The 14078-nt window shown below is 40.8% G+C and overlaps 1 protein-coding gene across 12 annotated transcripts in view; it reads left to right on the plus strand.

The window, feature by feature from the left end:
• Nucleotides 1-14078, plus strand: part of VSTM2B (V-set and transmembrane domain containing 2B) — a 362287-nt gene that overhangs the window by 235584 nt on the left and 112625 nt on the right. For all 12 annotated transcript variants that reach the window (XM_051805910.1, XM_051805909.1, XM_051805908.1 and 9 more), the window contains one exon: nt 8394-8445. The gene's annotated coding sequence lies outside the window, so the exon portion shown is untranslated. The remainder of the gene's footprint in view (nt 1-8393; nt 8446-14078) is intronic.

A 14078-nucleotide genomic window follows, 5' to 3' on the forward strand; every position in this document is an offset into this window, starting at 1 on the left:
CTTGGCATTTTCAGAAAGACAGAACTTCAAAAACTCTCAGGTTGTCTTGCAGAGACCAGAATAATTCCTAACAGTATTTGTTGTCCACCTGCTGTTAATAAAAATGTTTTCATGTAATCTACAGCTGATATTATCAGCTACTCTTGAAAAAAAAATATTTATTCTCTTGAAATTTACACCAGCAAATATTTAAAGGGAGTGAGGAGCAGGCAATTCTTCCTTAATATCTTGCTGTACAGTGAGGAGATTTCCAGTGTCAAAGAGCACCTGGTCCTTCTGGCTAAGGAGTGTGCATGTGTTTGTGTAGCTGGGCCCGTGCACTCTCTGATCATCACTACATTATTCTTGTTCTCCAAAACATGCTGTTGATCTTGTGTGAGACTGTGCTGTGGGGACTTGTAAAAGTCGCACATTTTCCAGGAGAAGTTAGGCTTTGTTACACTTAACAGCTTGTGTGCGTGTGTGTTGATTAAATAGCACATTATTTTTATGAGAAAATCTCTTTATATATAGCTTAAAGATAAGGTGGAAACTTGGCATCGTTGCTTTAACAGTGCCAAAATAAACGTCTGGTAAATTAGTACAAATAAATGTACTTGTGGTTTACTGTCTGTGGGGAAAAGTGTTTTTCGCTTCAAAATGTTGGAGCTAGCAAATTGGGAATGTTAATTTATCCTCGCTCATGCTCACAGTCTTTTAATTCTCAGGTGTTTAGCACATGTGAGTGTTTAAGCTCCCTTGTGATTAAAATGCCAGTCCTGCTTGGCCTCATAATAATTATTAGTGAGACTGAGAGTGTACCCACTCAAACACCACATGGGTATTTGAAACCAGTTTGAAGCAGATGCAACACTGACTTGTAGGAGGCGGCTCTGGATCCCTCTTGGGCACATGTCTGGTTTTTCAGACATGCACCCAAGGTCGGGGAAGATCCCTTTGGGGCGCCCTAGGTCTGGGCTGCAGACAACTATGTAATTTCTCCTACACTTGGATGGTGGCAAAGAAGTGCTGGGAATTTTCTACTTTAATAATACTGTCAGAGTTCAAGCTCAGCACCAGCTCACATGAGTTAAAATAAGCTGTACTAGACTTGGTGTTCCCATGCAAGGGCTTTGTAAGTGTATATATTAGTTATAGTGCTCCCTCTTTCTGTGTCTTTGGTGACCCAGTTTTCCTGCTCTCTTCCCTATCCCTAAGCATAGCTGAAGGAAAGTTGCTTAGAGACTGGTGATCTGATTTTGATTTCCTTTTATGACAAGGTAACCCTCTTAGTTGATCAAGGGCAGCCAGTTGATGTAATCTTTCGAGATTTTAATAAAGCTTTTGATACTGTCTCTCCCAGGATCCTTCTAGACAAAGTGTCCATCCCATCTGATGGGTGACATCAGACTGGTGACCTGTTACTAGAGGGGTTCCCCACTAGGTAGCACATTGCCTATCCAGGAATCATAAACTAATTTTGAAAAAATACTTATCACTCTGAAAGACAGAAGTTTATCCATGTGAATATTTTATAACTGACACAGCATTCTCTCATCTTACTGGAAAAGGCAGATAACTCATCTGACTCTGTCCCTTGCTCTGTAGTACTTTAACCTGGCATGTTTCTTAGAGGTTTTGATTTCTTTCTCTTCATGAGAAGTTATAAATGACATTCATACAGCAAGTCTGTGGAGGGGACTGAAGATGAATTCTGCACTGTCAATAGCAGAAATAGGATGAGGGAAGACCAGGCATTTTTCTATGCTGTTGTATAGGCTGTTGAACCCTATAATACCTCTGGGCAGATATTTTGGTGCCATGTGAATCTGGGAAATTGCAGTTTATTCCTCTGCCTCCCCCATAAGTTCAGGCCTCTCTGAAGATGAACTCCCCTTGTGTCCCTTCACTGGGGGAGCTGTGCTGGTCAGTGTGTTCTGTGGACTTTCATCAGTGAGTTTCATTCCTCAGGAGCTACTGTCATCCTTCAAAACATTCTTTTCCTCCTTTCTTCCTAAGCCCAGCTGGAGCTCTAGGTCTGCTATCCTGTTTCCTCCAAGCCACAGGTTAGGACCAACTTTCAATTGCTGTTGCTGCTGATACAAACCAATGTTGATTCAAAGGCTTTGCCCCATGACATCACCTTCTTTCTGAACCCAGACTTAATGAATGTCACTAGAGTCAGCAGTACTGCCTGAAGGGCGCGTGTGAAAACCAAGGCAAGAGTATCAAACTCTAGGCCAAAAAGTACTTTATACATTCACCACTAGAAATCATGGAACTCAGGTCACACTGTTGCTGATTTTGTCCGAAGCTAGGAGAAAGAAATAAATCTTGAAAGAAGCTGTTAAGGATTAATTTTGAGAAAGGTCAGCTCCTCAACATTTTCTGGATTCCAGAAATACTTGTTCATTCAGTTGCAATGCTGTTGGCAGTTTAAAATATGGGTTTGGACTTGTCAGAAGGGGGGTAATCTATTAATCAGCACTTCATCATCTACAACTGCTTATCTTCTCTTTTCTGTAGTTCCTCTTATTAGTTGGACATCAGCATTGTCTACATAATTCATACCATCCATCAGCAGGAATGAATGAAGTACACAGCAATATATCAGTTTGACTAAGCTCAATAAAGCAAAAGAGAAGTAGAAAATTATTGCAATAATCTTAAATCTTTAATGATAGTGGAGTTAAATATATATAATTTTCTTTACTCATTATTGTAGTGATAAAGGCCTGTGGTAGTACATAGTTCTAATGGGACATAGAAAGTTTCTTCTTATTCTGTTAGAAAAAATACTTTTTCCTTTTTCTATTTTTTTTTTTGAACCTTTGGGACAAATGGTTTAATGCCAGAGTTCAAATAGACCTTGGAGAATACTTCTTCCAAACTTTATATAAAAAAATTAACTGAGCTTCTGATGGAATTAACTTCACTCCAACTGTGCCTCTTTCCTGTGTGTTTGACAACCAAAAAAAAAAAAGTGTGTTAAGTTTTCAATGAGAGAGATTCAGCTGTTCCAAAGAATGAATGGCACTCATTTTTGTCTTGGTTAAAAATACTTGCAGATGTTTCATTAATAAACTGTGTCCTCCTATGAGAAGGGATTAAATTTGATGGGAATGCAGGAAATGTTCTTGCTGCAATTTGCATGAAAGTTTCCTCAGCTTTGGCAGAACCATATGATGCACAAGGCTTATTATACTTGTCTGACAAATGTTCTGAGGATTCTACAGCTGTCTAGAAAGCACCACCCCAGGGCTGCAGGGACTGAGCTGAGCTCTCCCAGCACATTTTCCTTGGACTAGGGCTTGGATTAGACTGGACCTTAAAGCAAAAACAGAGCTGCTCTTCCTGTCCTTACAGACGTGAGGCCAGATACAATCAGGGCTGACAGGAGACAGAGGAGAGAAGGATGAAGGAGGTGATGTGAGAACTGCAATCTGGTGAGGCTGGAGTAGGTTGGAGCTGCCTGGATAGGAGACTCAAGCTGAAGTGGTGTGAGGAAGGGCAGACCCAGATGGCAGGTGGGACACAGAGATGGAAACAGGAACCATGTGGGGCCCTGGGGAAGACTGGTCAGTGGGTGAGGCAGAGCATGGAGCAGAGGCAGAAGTGCAGACAGTGCTGGAAGACCCTGGGGAGGATGAGGTGAATGGAGGAGGCATGAACAAGGACATGTATTAGCCCCACCAGAACTGGGACAAACCCACAGATTTCTCTGCTGTCAGTGTTAAAGGGTTCTCAGGAGTTTTACAGTGATTTTCTAAGTTTATCTGCCTTTACTTTAAACAATTTTGTGCTGTATATTCAACTCTGCTTATTAAGCTTTGAGACAAACATTAATGTAAGGCTGAATTAGGAAATATTAGAGGAAGCTGAAGGAACAGGTTCAGATTAATTCACTGGTTTTCTCCTTTTCTTTTAGTCTAGGACATCCCTGCAAAGAAACTATAAGGGGAAGGTTTTGAGACTTGACAGGTTCAGAACTGTTGGGATTACCTGTACAATGATGGATGGTGCTATACAGCAGCAGCACAGTAATGTTTTGGCAGCCCATTTGCCAAATCTTGCAGGAGGATTGACTCAGAACACACACTGCCTCAATCAGTGAGAAACTTTCCGGGTTAAGAGCAATCCATGCGATGAAAATCCCACCCTTTTTGGTGCAAAGGCTTAATATGAAGTAATTGCTTTTAATTAAACTGTTCTGAGTGAGACTGAACTTTGCAACTTCAAAGCATGTGTAATAGATGTTTTTGTTGCTTTATACCTATCTCCATAGTCCCAAAAATTCTGGTCACGTTTTAGGTAAATGCTGGCCATGAAAGCAATTTATGGATTAACATGGATTAAAGGGAGGTTCTTTCAAAGGAATATTTCAGCAGTAAGAATGATAGGCCTAAATGGCACTTGTAAAGTTTCTAAAACCTGCACTTTCTGCTGTCTATTGGACTTATAATCAAAGCTCTGATTTAAATTTTTCTTAGTAACTTTATGTGATAACTTTTCTGTGTCCTCTAAATTACTTTGTCTATTCCAGATAAATTGATCTCATCAAGAGTGAAAGGACATCTTTTTTGAAGCATCAAATCTTTCTTGCTAGAATCTAGATTTATTAACTTCACATTATGAAGTTAATAAATGTTGTCCCTCTCTCCCTTCTGAGGCCTTTAAGGAGAGAATGGACCAAACATTCAGAGGTTTAGAACATTTGTGTGTAATGAGGAATCCTTAAAAATTAATTGCATCTTTATGCTTAGGGGCTGACACCTTATATTTGAGAAAAGCACCTTTGGAAGGTTTTGTTGTTGTTGTCGTTTCTGCTCTTTTTTGTTATTTGAAGAAATCCATCTGGGACTTTCAAATCTGTTCTCTCAGACATTCTGTGTGTAGTAAGATGTTCAGCTCCTTGCTTCAGGCTCCAAATTGAGAATTAATGAAATGGATAGTTTTAAAGCACCAGTCTAAACATAATTATAGCAGAAGGTGTTACTGAGATTGTAACCTCGAGTTGTACAGTAGCTGTAGAGATATCATTCCCCAGGGACACCTCCCAGCAGTATAAAAGGATGAATAGCAATCCAGCAGCCCAGACCAGATGTGTAGAGCAGGTACATACAAGATAGACAGCAGAATGGCAGAAGCACTGATGTACAGATTTCAGAAGCAATACCATCTCTTTGTGCTCCTGAAGAAGCCTCAGGAAAAACTGGGAGATGTTCTTTTTGAGTGCTCAAGATGTCTGCTGATGACAGCTATGTTTCTAGAAAAAGATGAGTTTTCAATTATAAACTGTAGTTATTCAACCTATACAACACTGTTCCTTACATATACAAGCTATTCTCAAACATGGTTGATTTTTATTTAGAACATTTAGGATACACTACAAGTATTTGGACCCAGGAAATAGATTTATTCAATCAGAAATACATAAATATTGATGTAGCAAAAAAAACCCCTCAAAGAATCTACTTTTTGAAAGCATTTAATGGAAATATTTACATTCTATTTGTTGAAGAGGTATAATTTCAACTAAAGCAACATTTGAAATACCTTTGATTTGCATGAATAAGTACAAATTCTTTCCTCTATGACTATTCTTTTGAAGAAATCCAACCAAAGTACTTATGACTTTGCCTGAAAGCTATAGTTAGCACTAATTTAGCTAGAAGTATGTAACAAAGAATATTTTATCCAACTGTAAGTGTGTGATGAATTGGTGGGAATATATAGCCATTTGTTATGCTTATATAGCAGTTCATAGCTGTAATAATCCTGGATCACTTCACTCTTCTCTGTGAATTAGGCAATATTAATATCCATTTTTGTCAATGGAGATTGAGAGGCAGGGAGCAAGAGAGCTTTTACCATCTGCTCTTAATGGAGGCTTAACCTTCCATCTCTCTCTACCCGTGCAGATAAACTTCTTTCAAAACTTCGAAAGTACTTTATTTGTAAAGTTCAGGTATCTCCTAGGACCACATTGTCACAGTTTTGAACTTTTGAACAGAATATCTCTGTTTAGGGTTGAACCCAGAGGTAAGGCAGAACCAGTGTACTACAAGGTCTCCCAGACATTTTCCAGAATCACAGAATCATAGAATCAACTGGGTTGGAAAAGACCTCCGAGGTAATTAAGTCCAACCCTTGATCCAACACCACTGTGCTTACCAGACCATGGCACTAAGTGCCAAATGGTTTGGATTGGAAGGGACCTTAAAGATCATCCAGTTCCAACTCACTTGCCATGGGCAGGGACACCTTCCACTATCCCAGGATGCTCAGAGCTCCATCCAACGTGGCCTTGAACACTTCCAGGGATGGGGCATCCACAACATTTCTGGGCAACCTGTACCAGGGCCTCCCCACCCTCCCAGGGGAAGAATTTCTTCCTAATATCTGATCTAAACCTACTCTCTTTCAGTCTGAAGCCATTCCCCCCTTGTCCTGTCACTACATGCCTTTGTAAAAGAGCCTTTCTTGTGGGCTCCCTTCCAGCACTGGAAGGTCACAATTAGGTCACCCTGAAGCCTTCTCTTCTCCAGGCTGAACAATCCCAACTCTCCCAGCCTTTCCTCGTAGCAGAGCTGCTCATCCCTCTGATCCTCTTGGTGCCTCCTCTGGGCTCATTCCAGCAGCTCCATGTCCTCCCTGTGCTGAGACCCCAGGGCTGGAGGCAACTCTGCAGGTGAGGTGTCACCTGAGGGGGCAGAGGGGCAGAATCCCTCCCTGCCCTGCTGCCCAGGCTGTGGGATGAGCCCAGCACACGGGGGTTCTGGTGCCAGAGCACATGGCTGGGGCAGCTCCAGCCTCTCACCCACCAGCACCCCCAAGTCCTTCTCCCCAGGGCTGCTCTCATCCTGTTCACCCCCAGACTGGACTGATACCAGGGTTGCCCTGACCCAGGTGCAGCACCTTGTGCTTGGTCTTGTTAAGCCTTGTGAGGTTCCCATAGCCCACTTCTTGAGGAGTGGGATGACATCCCCTGCTGCAGTTGAATGAGTGCCAGCTACTTTTTGAATTTGTCCAGTGGCATCCGTGGTGAATTCAATAACTCTGTGCCTACAATAGCCTGGAAGATAAAGCAGTACATTTGGGGCTTTGCTATGGGCATGTCTGCATGAAGATTTACTGGATTTGGGCTCCTGTGTCTGGCTAACTAAGGCTGTAAAGCCTTCAATGATTTGCCTGAAGTTACCTAACAATTCTGTTGTGGAGCAAATAATTTAAATTGATATCTCCAAAGTTAGTGCCTTCCCACTCACTGTCGATACACTGATTAGAAGCTGTCTGAGGCTATAAGTTAGTACTTGTAACTCTGTTAAAGCTGTTTTGAGTGTGGCAGCTTCCAGCCTGGTGCCTCTTACCAGGCAATTTGCAGTTGAGTTGGAAAGCAGAGGAGCAGCGTGGGAGCTGCAGCTGTGCCATTTCCAGCCCCACACCAAGCACTACCAGGCATTACCTCTCCAGCTCTGAGGCCTTATGGGCTGAAGTCAGGAACTGGGGAGAAGTGTTTTCTTCTTGGTTGTTCTCCATATTCTTTTTTACATATGTAAAATACTGATTTATGTGGAAAAAATACTCCTTACCTTGGCAGGAGGTAACTCTCCTATCTTTGAATTCAGTTTCTGAAAAGGTTGTCTTATCTTTATATTAAAGTGGACTCATAATCTTACCGTAGTGCCCTTGCCCATTTCAAACCCATCAGTTTTTTTACAGGTTCTTTTCTTTCGTTTCTGATATTATTGTTAACACACTTTTATTAAGCAATCTATAGAGCTCACATCAGGCTATTTCACAATAAGTGTTCCTAATCTTCTCTGTAAAATTCACTCTGTGCATGTTTATCTTCTGGTAATTCAAACTTGCTTCCAACTGTCTGCTTTTTGTATTATCATAATCTTGATTCAAATCTGGCTGGTTAGGAGTTGACACAAACAGGTTTATTAAGGTGTCTTATTCTGTCTGACAGATCTCATATTTAGTAATGCATTTTACTCCTACCTTATTGATCAAAAAATCCTTTTACATTATTCATCTTTTTCTGCCAGTTTTCAGAGCTTGTTGCTCAATTGATTCAATACATTACATATTTGTAACCGGAATTTCTTATGTTCTAATGTAGATGTAGGGAATACCTTAAAATTCTCTTCTAAGCCAATCAGTATTTTCTGAGTAATAAATGTGTCTATCAGTGTTGTTCTAAATGAATTTTAGTTCTTCTGAAGATTTAGGGGACTCTGCTATGAAGTTATCTGCTTCCATTTAAGTCTCAAGAAAATACCTACACCTTTTAATACACAAGAGCTTTAGGCCTGTGACTTCCCAATCCCCAGCAAGTATTCTGAGAGGCAACTGCTGTATAGTATCTGAAATATCTACATCATCTGCAACATCTGTATTTTTTACAGATATGCTGATCAAAGAAAAGCCAGAAATGGACCTCATCTGGGCAAACTAGAGGTAAGTAGCAAATCTTCTGTAGCCATTCTGAGCTATGCCCTTTTGTTCCCTTTTTTCCAGAGGAGCCTGCTACTGCTTATTGTACCTGGTAAAATTGGCAGAAAATGTTAATTTGTGTATATGTGTTTATGCTGTAGTTACAAGTCATCTGTGCCACAGTACAGAAAAGGAGGATAATATAATCTATACTGAAGGTTTTTTCTGTAAAGACTGGGGGGGGGGTTTATGTGAATTATGCCCTGGTGCCCTCAAATCACAAAATTTGATTTTCTTGTTATCCCAATGAAAGTTTCAACAAGAAACTTACGGGTCTGATGTCAGTGTAACTCTGGAGCTAAACTGTAACTTCACTGCTTCAAAACTGTTTTTCTTGGCTCCAGCCCCACAGCTGTGTTAAAGTACAGGTGCACAGAGAAAATGCACTCAGACATTCAGAGTACTTGCAAGATACTCAGCTTTCCTGAACAGTGCAGGCTGGATGCTCAGGCATAGCAGAATTCCTACTTTCTTCCCTTGGAGCTCCTGTCTGTGGACTGGTACAGTTGCCTTTTGTCCCACGTCCCTTTGTGGTGAGCACTGAGGGCAGCAAGTGCCCACAGGGACCAGGAATCTCCTGGGGCTACTTTTGCCTTGTGTCTCCATCCTCTGCCACCACTCCCAGAGCAGGAAATGTGGCCTTGGGGTCTCAGTAACAAGTATTCCCATTCCTTAGACATGCCCTAACTAGGTGTTTGTCTCATTATGAATGTGTTAGGCTCACAAAAATCTCTTATGTGCTGGCATGATGAGGGACCTGGAGAAATATGCCTTCTACGTAACATCTCATAGCGATAAACAGTTTCCATTCACAATTTTAGGCATCTGCAGGCTTTGACTGACTTCACAGTGCTCACCTGCATGACATTAGACATTCATTAGACCTGGTGATTTGTGTTTCTTTTCTTGCACTCTCAGTTGATGTAAATTGGTATGGCTGACAAAACACCAATCAGTCAGGTTGTCTTACCCTAAAAAAGCCTCAAGCTGGGTGCTCTAATGTGGCACGGACTTTCCCAGGGCTTAAAAAAGGGTCTCTGAAAATTAAAGAGACTAGCTGAGTATATAAACAGTTGTGTGGATATACACTGTACTTTATATGATATGGCAAAGGTAGAATGGGAGCAATTGTGGTTACTCTCTATAAATGGACCAAATGGAAGGTAGAAATGTTGAGTTAAAGGGCAGTGTTGGCACCAGAACTGAAATAAACTTTCTACAAATAAATTTAATTTGGTAATGAGAAGGTTGAGGTTCTGGAGCAACTTTCCATTTAGAGTAGTGGGGACAAGAAACCAAATTACTTCTAAGATGGAACTTGCTTGTTTATGAAGTGTCTGTGTTGTGTGGCTGCCTGTGATAGCAGGGAATTGCATTTGATGACCCAGGAGGTCCCTTCCAGTATTGCTTCCTATGAATATGCAATCATTATGAAAATAAATAAAGCTTCTAGTGTGCTTCACTGGTTGCAAAATCCTTTCTGTAACAACCCTAGGAACCTTGCTGGAAATAATTAGCAGAATTACCAGTTATAATCTGAAAACACAGAAAGCTGAAGTGACTGGAGGAACAATGTGAAGAATTTTTCACTCTCTGGATTTGGGTGGCAGAACTGTGTATGATGCACTTCCTTGAAAGGGTAGTTGCTATTAAAGCAATTTTCTTTGTGTCTTTTGCTTGCATTTACAACAGAATATCTTTGTATGGAACCGTATATTCCCTCTGCTATTGTGCTGTGTCTGTGTGCATTTTTAGCTGTCCATCCCATGCTTCTATGCTGTATATTTAAACAACTGGCAGAGGAAATTGCTGGCATTTACTGAATATCCAGAATTAACTTGTCCAAGATTTCCTTCTCTGCTAAGAAAGCAGGCCCTCCTTGCTGTTGCAGTAGTCAGTGGTTCCCGAGTGACCTCCTGATCCTCAATTCAAGCCTTTCAGGTGGCTGCCTCACTTGTGCTTCTGCTGGTGGAATACAGATCCTCCCAGGGTTACTGGGGCTGCTGGCTGTATTTCTGAGCAGATCAGGCCTAACAAAGCAACACTGCTGGAAATCCAAATGTGCTCTGTAAAGCATCGTCAAAGTACTAACAATAAATCACAAGAGTCTGTGCTATGCTACAAATCCTGTGATTCAGCGTGTCAAAAAGGAACTATTAGGCTTCCAACTTGGGATAAAATAATCACAGGAAAATAGGTGGATCTGTCAAGTTGTTAAAAGATAATGCTGAAATATGCAGCAATCTGCTCAGCAATCAGTCTGTCAAAGCTGGTAAATATTAGTCTAGAAAATAGGAAAATAGACCTTTTTTTACATTAGTGCTTGTGAAAATAACTTGTATTTGACTTTGCATTTTAATACTTGCGTCTTTAACCCACACTGGAAGGTTAGAGCCAAAAAAAATACAAAAAAGAAATTGTGTTTAAAACAAATGCAAAACACAAATTAAAAAAAAAAAACAACTTCATAACCCTAAATCCCTGCTGTATGACCTTGTAGAAGACAAAGAAACAGTTTGTATTAAGAAAAAAAATTACTTAGCCAAATCCAGTTGTAGTTTAAACAAATCTTTAAGGTTCATTTACAGTACCAAATCCTAATGGCCCTAGAGACCTGACAAGAAGGAATGGAAAGTTTCAGCTTCTTCCTGCAAAATTACAAAGTCACCTTATCCATTATCAATTGCTATAAATCTCCCCTGTGTACTTGGTGACCTAAAAGATGGTTAAAATACACTGACTTGCAATGGCAAAAGGATGACTGGACATATTTGGCTAGTTCTGTACTCAGACTGTGTACAATATGCAAACACAAACCCTACATTTTCAGATTTTTAGCATCATGAGGGAATGTGCTCTTGGGATTGCTGATGATTGATCATCTCACAAATGAAAGGAACATTTATGGTGCAGCATTGCTATTACTTGGTGCCCATTAAAGAGGGTGAAGAATTCTGCAAATGCTATAGAGTGCAAGAGGCTGTTTTCAATCCACTGCAGATGTTCACATTCCTCACCATTTCAGACATATGGCTTAGCTAGGAAGAAACTTATTGTCCTCTTTAACTTCTCAAAGATCATTAAAAAGCGATGCACTTAGCTGTGCTGTGCTTTGCTGTCACTGTGCAGTGCAGAGGAAATGCAAGCCTGTAAGATATGATGTAGATGTAGCTGGTTGTGCTTCCTAGAGTTAAGGTTTCTTTGTATGTCCATTTTGTAAGATTTGTTTCTGCTGAGTTGAGCTTTGTCAAGCTGAAGTATACTTGGCTGCTGCTATGGGATGAATTTGAGGCTCTGTCAGCAGAAATAATTGAGCTTCTTCTTGGAAGGAGGCTACATTCTTAATTGTTGGCTGGAAAGCTCTCACACTTCCACGTTTCAGACCAGACACATTGTCTAGAGGGTTGTTCTGTTGCTGGGGATGAGCCTTTTTTGTTATTCTCATAAGAATCCAGCTAAATCTAGTCATGTTACTGAGTTACAAAGCATGTGCTTTGTTAGAGGCTGAGCTGGCTTCTAATTAAGACCTCACTTTTCCTGCACCTGCCCAGGCTCAGGGATACATTCAGACCTGCTTTAATCAAGCAAGTTCCAGAAGGGCTGGTACAGGTGGTGGGTGCTTGGGGTGGCAGCACCTGGGATCAGTGGAGTACTTAGGGCTGCTCTCTGTGAGAGTTGTCCAACTGAGGATGTTCCTGGGGTAGGAAAAAAGCATACATTCATGGAATTGTGCATGCAGAGTGCTGTAGTGTCTGCTTGAAGAAGCCAAATTAAGCTTAACTGGACTTGACTTTGCAAACTGAATGATTTGTCACAACAATATTTTGCATGCAAGAGAGGTAGGTAAGCTTAGTTTCAGCTGGATGTTGGGGTGGTTGAATGCAGAGGATTTATTTAAACAGTGCTCTTTCATCTCCCTTACCTCAGGATCCACTACTCCCTCCAGTGCAGTTTGTCCTTCTGCCTCCTACCAGCTTCAGGGTGATCCAAGATACATATCCCTGTTGTAAATATGTTTTATGTGAAAGATGTAGTTGTAATGTGAGTTCCTGAATCTCTTCCTGTGTATTTGTGGCAAACAGCTCTGCTGGTGTGTGGTATTCTCAGGCTGTAGCAGATGTCCACCTATGTAGCCTCTACAGATGCTGCTGACAGCTTAACAACTGATGTAGTCTAAAGATAATTAAATATTAAGTCTTGAATAGGCTCTAGTATCCTATCAGTAATTGAACTACCATAATATATTTGCCTCTGTTTACTGCTGTGCACTAAGCCAGATGCATTTCATCATTTTGATCCTTTTCACACAGCTTTTCTCCTGTAATGCAGCTTCATGTGTAAGCAGTTGTGTTAAGTAGCAGCCCTACAAGCTTCCCATCTGGCTTTGCCATAAGAACAAGCTACATGCAATAAATGCATCTCTGTTCTTAAATCAAGGAAGAGCAATTGCAGAGACATTCTGCAGTCACCTGTGGGAAAAAGTCTGTCCAGGGTATTCATAATTCCTTCAAACTTTTATGACTACTCCTTGCTACCTTTATCCTCCCCTTTAATTATCCGGTTTGTTTCCTATCCGTGATGTTTTTCCTTGCACCCTATATGTAGGTATATTTATTGTTACAGGATTGAATGATCCTGTATGGTTCCCCGAAAATGTTCTACACAAAAACCTATGGCTTCAGTTTTGCCAGAACCATACAAATTTTGCAAATGCATCAATTTTGGAGACTCACTTTAGTTACTCCTGAGATAGCTTTGCTGGGGCAAAGGGGGGGGGAGGCAACATTGCCTTTGAAATTTCTAGCTCTGTCTGGTCTTTCACCAGCTGCCTCTCAAACATGAAGTGAATTTTCTGCCCTGCTGTAGCTGCTAGACAAGTCTCTTGATATGAGTGTATGCAGCAAAGCAGTCTCTTTCAGGAGGGAAAGAAATGACAACCGAGCAGGCTGCGTGACAGAGAGCTAGATACATGATATCAGCTAAAGGTTTGGGATTGTTTTCCTTTTTTGTTTTGCTTTGTTTTCATTTTTGCCTTAAGGGGCAGAACTCAGTTCTGCTGGTTCTTCATGCAGTCCACTAGACAGCAGCATCCAATGGTGTGTATTCATTATTCACTATAAATTGAAAAGTTATTCTAATTAGACAGTGATGTAATCCTCCTGCTGCTTTGGATCAGATGTCTTCCAGTGTAAACAAAAACCCATCAGACTTGAAGAAGTGGGTCAGATCAAGAGACATCACAGTGCATTATAGCATAATCCAGTGGAATTGGTTCTAAAATGGTGCCTCTTGGTGGGGGAAGGGGACACTGGACTACAGCCTACACTTTGAAAAGGTCACTGTAGTGGAAGAGTGTAAAAATTGTTTCTTCATGTCATGTTTTTTTTTATTTCAGGGCATATTGCAGGTGCTGCATTCATACAAGGAACCCCATGTTCTTTCATGTGCTTTGCCTTTCAGTGCTGCACAAAAATTTGAGTGAAATATTCTTTCAAAAGTCCATTTGCAGAGCAATGAAGTGAAACCATCTTAATCTAACAGTATGTAAAAGAGTATAAATTTGGCAGTGACATATGGATGTATAATTGTACAGCTTA

Source organism: Manacus candei, unplaced genomic scaffold, assembly GCF_025592945.1.
Source record: "Manacus candei isolate 608988 ecotype Guabito, Panama unplaced genomic scaffold, ASM2559294v1 h1tg000065l, whole genome shotgun sequence".
In the NCBI taxonomy this organism is placed as follows: Eukaryota; Metazoa; Chordata; class Aves; order Passeriformes; family Pipridae; genus Manacus; species Manacus candei.